Raw genomic sequence first — 9,078 nt, 5'->3', positions numbered from 1 at the left:
TCCTGCCTCCCCCACATCTACAGCATTCTTCCATTCACACACCTGGACAATCCAAAAGCCCTCTTACTCAGAGCAGTAGTTTTGAGGCTACTACCTTTTGATGACTGTGCTCTGTCTCCATAGTTGGAGGCAGTAAATGCTTCTTAGTTCCTGGAAACAGCAGGAGGGGAGAGTGTTGTGCTCATTGGGGCAACCGGTTGGCCACTCTGAAAAGTATAGAATTGGTAGAGTTGGAAGGGACCCTGAGGATCATCTAGTTCAATCCCCCACAATGCAGGAATTTGCAGCTGTTCCATATGGGGATCGAACCTGCAACCTTGGTGTTATCAGCACAATGCTCTAACCCAGGCATCCCCAAACTTCAGCCCTCCAGATGTTTTGGACTACAATTCCCATCATCCCTGACCACTGGTCCTCTTAGCTAGGGATCATGGGAGTTGTAGGCCAAAACATCTGGAGGGCCGCAGTTTGGGGGTGCCTGCTCTAACCAATGGACCAGAGGTTCATGTTCACCTGCTCATCCTCTCACATGATCTAGGGCCATTGCTTGCCCATGGTGCCCCTTCCACTGTCTACATGAGACCCGAATAAAATAAAAAATAAAAATGGCAGCCTAACTCTCTGGTTGATGCTGACTTCGGCCACTCCCCGATGGTCAAGAAAAAGCCTTTGACGGGGAAGTTTCTGTGGGGAACTGGGGAGTTAGAACAGATCAGCAAATCTGATCCGATTCATTTTGGTCTTGAATCAAAACTGGGGAGGCATAAAATGGGGAAAAGTTTGTGACATCAACAGCGACAACAGTGGTGCATGGTTGCACTGACCTTGTAGACATCTGAGCTTCGATAGAAAGATCAACAGAGCAGATCTGCTGTTTGGTCCCACAGTTTACAATCCCCCGTATGCGGCTGGCCAACTGAGATGAGCACTTGGTTGGACTCTAATCCGCAGAAGCTTTTGCCTCCATCAATCTCCAAAGTTGTTCCAGTGCCATAAGAGTCTCCGTTGCGGCTGTTGCTGCTGCAGCAGACTCTCTGGGCCAGAGTCACATGATGACATCTCCTCTTTGGCTCCAAGCTGTTCAGTGTGCAGATGTCATGTGCAGATGTTGGAGAGCAGGGGGTGCCCTGGCTCGCTCTGGAAAGGAAACGAAGAGAAGCCACGACTAGGCTGTATTTCTTCTGGTCCAGCCTGGGAGCTTGAGCAAGGTCAAATGGTGTCACACACACACACACACACAGGTCAAACTGGGGAAACTGCTATCTGTGAAGGAAACAAATGACAAGCTGCAGTTTGAGAAAGACACACACACACACACACACACACACACAGTGGGTGCTCTGTGAGCACATTAGGGTGCTGGCTGATGGGAAGATATGTTCTCCTGAAACCGGATGTAGGAACACTGGACTTTTAGGTCCCTGTTGGAGTGTTCAACCTACACACATGTAAATAAATGCCAATATTACAAACCAAAGGAAACTACCCCTGGACCTGCTCACTGTTCAGCCCAGGATGTGTGCGAGAGCATAACAGCGTTCTGTGTTGAGGTGACATTGGACAGTCAGAAAACTCTCTGCTGCGTAATCCGTGACGCATATTTCCGCACGTGCTGGAATCAACAAGTGATAAAAAGTGGCAGGTGCTAACCCATAAAGATGTCGCAGCCAAACCTTACAGCAGCTTTGAGTCAGTACAATGTTTAATTTTATCCTTCCTCTTCTACCCCTTGATGGAGAATGTCCTTTTCTTTTTTCCCTTTTATAATAGATTGTGAATACTAGATCTTTGCCATCCAGCCTCTCCCCCTCTTTCTGCAGAAACCCTTCTCTTTTTCTTTGTTCTGGTTTAAACATTTCTCCAATAAAACACACACACACACACACACACAATTGGGGGGGGAGCAGGTGGTCTTGCTTCTTTCTTTTCCTCCCCGTCCCCCTTCTCTTTCTTCTTTTTTCATTTCATTTTTTTAATCTCTTCTTCTTTTCCTTTTCTTTCTTCTTTGGTGTCCTCTGCTGGGGTCCTCTCTTAGGGTCCAGAGATTGCACATTCATTCATGGGGGAGGTAGATGGTTGATGGAGGGACCCTTGGTGGGGTTGGTCTCCCAGGGTGAGAGGCTGGGGGAAGAACGGCAAGATCCCAGGTGACAGCTGGAAGGGGCTACTGCCACCTGTGGGGTTCAGAATGACATTTAAGATAGGACTCCATGCTCTTTTTTGTTGTTGCTTTTTTGCAGCTCTTTTTGTTTTTGTTTTTGTTTACATTAATTTTCTGCATCTTATTGTATCATGAAAAAAGCTTGAATAAAAAAACCTTAATGGCAAAAAGCAGGGGCAGGTGAGAGCCAATCTGAGCCTCCATCCTAAATACTAGATCCGTTCTTGGCTAGAGATCCCATTTCCCCCATGACCTTGAGCAAATCCCTTCCCTGGTCCCAAGGGGTCAGTGATGGTCCCTAGGCCTAAGGCATCAGGCAGGGAAAGGAGAATGGCATATTCTCTCCTCCCTGCCAGCCCCACCAGTCAGCCTCAACAGCTGCTCCTTCACACCCAGAGAGAGTCATCCCTAAAAATAGTCCCTGCCCCACAGCCACACCTGCTTGTGTTCTTTAGCAGGCCAGGGGGGGGTGTGTGTCTCTCTCTGTGTTTTCTTGCAGGAGGGTGATGAGCTTTGAATAAGTCCTGGCGTGCCCTCGTAGTGTTTGGGGGACCAAGGAGGAGTTCCTCATTTGGTCAAGAGAAGGGAATCTGAGAGGAATGACTTAAAAGCCACCTTTGCCACAACTTTCTTCTCACTTCCCCATAGAGTTGCAGAGTTTTACCTTGTGGGGTTGCTGAGAGAGCCAGGAAAACAAACGAGGTACTCTGTCTGCAGAACTGTGCAATTTTCTCCATTGGCTCTGCTGAGAAACTTTTGAGCAACTTCTCTTACTGAACTGTTGCTAATATAATATAATATAATATAATATAATATAATATAATATAATAATTGTTTATTTTTGTTTGTTTGTTGTACCTTGCCCATCTGGCTGGGTTGCCCCAGCCACTCTGGTCTGCTTCCAACAGAATATACAAAAATGCAACAGAGCAATGAAATAAGCAGTGAGTTTGCCCATTTCCTTCTCCCTCCTGATCTCCCCCCCCCTTTTGTGCATTGCCTTTTAGATTTAAAGTCTGAAGGCAGGGACTGTCTTCCTATAGAAGTCTGAGAGGCGCTCTGCCCTCAAGCATTTTTTCTTCTGAACAGCAAGGTAAAAATGCTTCAAATAAATGCAGATCAGCAGAAGAAAGAATGTGGAGTTCTGGGGTGCTATTTTCACACAGCCATTTTCTCCAAATTTCAACTTGTTTTCCAGAAACAAGAAAAGTAATGACACTAGATCATCTTAGAATATTTGAGGTTCGGAGTTTCGTCTTTGCAACTTAATCTTGAGCAGTGCTTTCCTAGGTAAAAACAGTGCTAATACTGTACTGCGTACCCTTGAGTACAACCCCCCCCGGGGGGGGAGTACTGATCTTGAGTATTGCCAAGAACAGGCATTCCTCGTTCCCCATGGGTCCTCTGCGTTCTGCCCTCTTGGCTGAGCACAACCGCTTGTGCGTGTGTGTCCTCTCTGCTGGAGAAGCACAGTACAAATATGGGATTGAGGGCAGGAAAACGATGACATTTCTAAAACAGGGTGAACTCCACCCTGGGATGTGGGCATGGGAGGTGGTTCCCCGGTGGTGAGAGAGAGGCACTCTGTGCATGATCAGAGTGCATGTTACTCCTTGCAGGACCGATGTTCAAAACGGACTTTTGTTCTGTGTTGAAGGGAAAGCATTCTTCAGCAGCTCCAAAGGCTCTCTCTGCTTATTATTCCTCCTAGTGTCCCAGAGCCTGAGTCCCAGTTTCATTAAGAAAAACAATAGTGCTGGCATCAGTGACGCCTGGGAGGGAGGGATGTAGCTCAGTGGCAGAGCACCTGCCTTGCAAACAGAAGGTCCCAGGTTCAATCCCCAACATGTCCAGTTAGGACTGGGAAGAAACCTTGCCTGAAGCCCTAGAGAGCTGCTGCCGGTCAGTGCTGACTTGGCATACTGTATGTTCCTAAGCAAGGGTTTGAGCAGGCGTGGGCCAGCAAGTGGGAGGATGGGCTGGGCTTTGAAGCCCTGCCTGGAGGGGATTTCCTCTGATCCCAGCTTCCCCACCTCCTCCTGCAGGAGAGCAGTGGGCTGGGGACCCCTCCAGGGCTCATCCTCTGGGTCAGGCTGGCGCTGCAAGACTCATAATTGGATCTGCAGCTGGCAGGGGAGCCACGGGACTTAATTGGCGGTGTGGTCGGGCGGCTGCTGTGCCACACACTGAGCTGTGCCATCGCAGGGCCGGGAGCTGGGCACAAAGGCATGCTGCTAGAGGAAACCTCTTCCAGCTTTCCCTCCAGCCCTCCAGGCATTTTGAACTACAACTCCCAGCAGCCCCAACCAGCAGGGCCACAGGCTGCTGTGGCTGATGGGCGTCGTAGTCCATCATCTGGAGGGCACTGCAGGTTTTTAAGCAGAGGTTGGATGTCCATCTGTCAAGGCTGCTTTAGCTGAGATTCCTGCACTGCAAGGGGTTGGACTAGATGACCCCTGGGATCCCTTCCAATTCTACAATTCCATGATTCTATGAAACTGCCTTATTCTACCAAATCAGGACTGTCTACACCAGGCATCCCCAAAGTTCGGCCCTCCAGATGTTTTGGACTACAATTCCCATCATCCCTAGCTAACAAGACCAGTGGTCAGGGATGATGGGAATTGTAGTCCCAAAACAGCTGGTTGTGTGATGCTTGTTTCCACCTTTGGCTCTTCCTGCACCAACAGAAGCAGCTGACTCCTAAGGGAAAGCTCACTGGAGCTCTAGGGCAGGCACCCCCAAACTTGGCCCTCCAGCTGTTTTGGGACTACAACTCCCATCACCCCTAGCTAACAGGACCAGTGGTCAGGGATGATGGGAATTGTAGTCCCAAAACAGCTGGAGGGCCGAGTTTGGGGGTGCCTGCTCTAGTGAGACACAACAGGCAAGATTCAGGACTGACGCTGGAGCCGGCCATTGAACTGAACTGAGGAGTTTCTGCTACTGAGCTACAGCTGGTCAACACAGGCTGGCAGCGGCTCTTCAGAATATCCAGCAGGGAGAGTCTTTCCCATCACCACCTCCTGCTGTTTTCAGAAATGCCAACTTGCCCTGACGTGACCTCCAGCCAACAGGGAGCAGGCCTAGTCAAGACTCCGACTCCCATCAGCCATAGCCAGTGCGGCAATAATCACGGATAATGGGAGCTGTAGTTGAAAACTTCTAGAGGGCACCGCATCCTCTTCCTCGGTTGCCACATTCAGCAATTGTTGCTTGTTTTTCTTCTGCCCTCCCCATGCCCTTTTCCTTTCATGTCTCAGGTTTTTTAAAGCTGATGGGAGGCACTGCCTTGTTTGTTTGTTTTTGACTTGACTGCATGTAAGCTGAGCCTCCGGAGCTGACGAGCAGGAGAAAACCTCTTTAAATAAAGAAATGCATCATGTTCTGGGCTTTGCCAGTACCGCCAGCCTGAAACTCCCTCTTTATTCCCGCACGCTGCTTTAAAATAGCTCCCTCTCAGAGGAGAGAGTGGGGAGAAAACTACAGCCAGGTGCACTTGTGTCTCCTTGCTTCAGGGGGACCCAGGTGTATCTCCCAGAGCAAAGTTGGCACCTGGCAGCCTTAGAGCTGTGACAGACGAGGCCACAGGGATGGCGTGATGCTGTTCTTCCATATCCTTCCCAGGGAAGGTGATGGGGAAAGGATAGTTGAACTGAACCCATCAGAAAAGGAGAGTGCCTATTCAGCAGAGGAATCAAGCCATTTTTCTGTGGGTGCGGAGGCAGCCCACTTTGGGGGGGACACCCTATTCCATAATAATAATAATAATAATAATAATAATAATAATAATTATACCCCATCCATCAAACAGGGTTGCTTCAGTCACTTTGGGCGGCTTCCAACATAGATAAAAACATAACAAAACATTAAACAACAACAACAAAAAACCCTTCCCAGCCTTCATATGTATTCTAAAAGTTGTATAGTTACTTATCTTTTTGGCTCGGGCGTGGTATAACTCCATACCCTCCAACATTTCTCCAATGAAAATAGAAACGTCCTAAGGCAGTGATGGCAAACCTATGACACACGTGTCAGACGTGACACGCAGAGCCCTCACAGCTGGCACGCGCCCCATCGGCCCATTCACGCTGTTGTTGTTGTTGTTGTTGTTGTTGTTGTTGTTGTTGTTTCCCCCCCATTTGTTCTCCAGCTCCTCCTCACGCTACAGCTTGTCTCCGCTGTTAAAACCCGGATCCTTTGTTGTTGCTGTTGTTGCTGGTAGCCAGAGATTGGTTTTTTAACCCGTTCTGTGCTGGGTTTTTTGGCGTTTTGGCAGACTATGTCAGTGCTGCGTGTTAGTTCCAGCGAAGGTATTATTCGTCATTTATTTCTGTTCTCTTCCCCCCTTAAAAGCGCAGCAGCTTTGGGGCATCCTTCCCAAAAAAGCAAAGCAACTTTTGCACCCCCCCAAAAAAACCCTCCAAAACTTTGGTCAGCAGCTCCCCCCAAAAAGCTCAACAACTCTGGGCACTTTGTGATAAATAAGGGTTTTTTTTGGTTTGGTTTGGTTAAATAATTAGTTTTTGGTTTATTAAATACAGTTAGAATTATACATTTTTATTATTTAAACTAAAATATCGCGAAATTATGGGTTTTTCCTCGAAGTGACACACCACCCGAGTTATGCTCGGGTTTTTTGGCGAATTTTGACACACCAAGCTCAAAAGGTTGCCCATCACTGTCCTAAGGAAAAGCAGGACATTCCAGGATCAAATCAGAAACTTTTTCTGTAAATCTGGGACTGTCCCTGGGAAATAGGGACACTTGCAAGGTCTGCAACCTCATGCCTTAGCTCTCCTTTTCCTGGCCAATCTGAGTGCTCCAATCCACAACCCGTACCTCCTGCTCTTTACTTTGTGTTATTAAAAACATTTAAAGCCACATTTAAGGGTGAAATCCCCTCAAGGCAATGAAAGGAATAAACTAAAGTCCAACCACCACCGCAATTCATTAAACAATCAGAGCCAGCAATCATAATGAAGCAAAACATCAGCCTTGAATTTTTTTTTTAAAAAAATTGCATTCATTGTTTCGCATTTACAACGCACAATGTTGCCTCCAAGGAGCTTGAGGTGATTCGCATAGTTTTCCCTCTCCTTGTTTAATCCCCACAACAACCCTGCGAGGTAGTTTAGGTTGAGAGGCGGTGAATGGGACCCAAGGTGAGAGCTTCATGGCCGAGTTTGAAAACGCAGCTAAAAGTCACCATCAGACCCAAAGGAAACCGCTGGGGTCTTTAGGTCTGCCTGCTGAATCTCAGTTGGGTGGGACCCAAGATACGTCTCAAGAGGGCAAGGAAAGGAGCAGTCTGTACATGCTCAAAGGTGTTTTCTTTCATACTGTCCTAGGCGTGTTCCAGGTCTTAGCCTCGGTGCTGTGTTCTGGAGCTTAGGCCCTCTATGAATTGGCCCAGAACTCTCAGTTCTTCCCACTCTGGGCTTCCCCAAAAGTGCAGGTTGGAAAAACCTCCCTGACAGCCTTTTGCAGTGATTGAAAAAGAAGCACTTGGCTGTTGTTTTCCCACTGTGTCCTCACCTTGCTGTTCTCACTCTGCTGTCCAGTGGGTGGGGGACCTTAGATTGCCTGATCCTGAAAAGAGGGTGCTGTAGGTGGTGGAACTGAAAGGGGACGATGGAGCTGCCTTGGCCTGCAATTGCCGAGACCTGGGTGGGTGAGCCGGGTGGGCCTGACCTCGGACCCCTTGAAGGTTTCCCCTGCAAGATTTGGAAGATACATAAAAGGAAGTTCCTTGTTGACGCAGCGCCTAGTTAAACTATGGAACTCACTGCCACAGGAGGCAGGGGTGGCTACCAATCTGCACAGCTTTAAAAGAGGATGGGACAAAGCCCTGGAAGAGAAGGCTATCAGTGCCTACTGGCCACGTTGACTCTGTTCTGTCTCCACAGTTGGAGGCAGGAAATATCAGTTACTGGAAACCACAGGAGGGGAAAGGGCTCTTGTGCTTGAATCCTGCTTGTGGGTCTTCCTCAGGCTGGCCACTGTGAGAACAGGTTGGCCTGACCCTGCAGGTGCTTCTTAGGCTCTCGTGAGTTTTACAGTCATGAGTCTGACCGGGCTTACTTGGAACTTGGAAGCGAGTTCTGCTGTGTTCCATGTGGCATCCGGAGGCATGTGCGGAGGGCAGCTGCAGTGGGAAATTCCCACCTGGGAAAGCTCCTGCCATAAGGGCTCAGCTGCAGGAACCACTTCCAGCAGCATGGGTTGGGCAGCCATCTGTCAGGGATGCTTAAGCTGTCATTCTTGCCTCACAGGGGGTTGGACTAGATGACACTGGGGGCCCCTTTCAACTCTACAGACCTGATTCTATGGGTTGCGTTCAGCCTGGCTGGGCAGGAGGTGGGAGAGGAGGACTTTTTCTCAAGATAGTCCAAAAGCCATGCCTCTTGCCCCACCCCCTTCCCAAAGCCTCTCAGCCAAGAAGGAATGGTTTACAGCAGAGGGGTGAAACACCAGCCCTCTGTTATTTCTTTTATTTATTTCATAAAATTTATATACTGCTTGATTGTAAGAAAAACACAAAGCAGATTTACAAAAATCATAAAACAATAAAATCATCGCTATTTTTTTACAACAGTGATGCAGAAGGTTAAAACTGCAATAAAAAAGACTGAAAGAAATTAAAATTGTTACAACTCTTTAAACGCTTCCAGGGTCAGCACCAGCTCATGTTGGGGGGAGGGGGTGGCACGAGCTGTGAACAGATAAAGCTAAAACCACATCTGGTCAGCAGCGGTGCTTAATATCTCAAGAGGAAAGGCTCTCAGATTTGAACATGTTCAAAGCAAGGTGCCCCATGATATTCTAGTAAAGAAGCTGGTAAAATGCAGGCTAGACAATGCTACCATTCAGTGGATTTGTAACTGGCTGACTGACCGAACCCAAAGGGTGCT

This window comes from Zootoca vivipara, chromosome 17 (assembly GCF_963506605.1).
Source record: "Zootoca vivipara chromosome 17, rZooViv1.1, whole genome shotgun sequence".
NCBI classification, from domain to species: domain Eukaryota; kingdom Metazoa; phylum Chordata; class Lepidosauria; order Squamata; family Lacertidae; genus Zootoca; species Zootoca vivipara.
Note: the sequence above shows the minus strand (reverse complement) of the source record.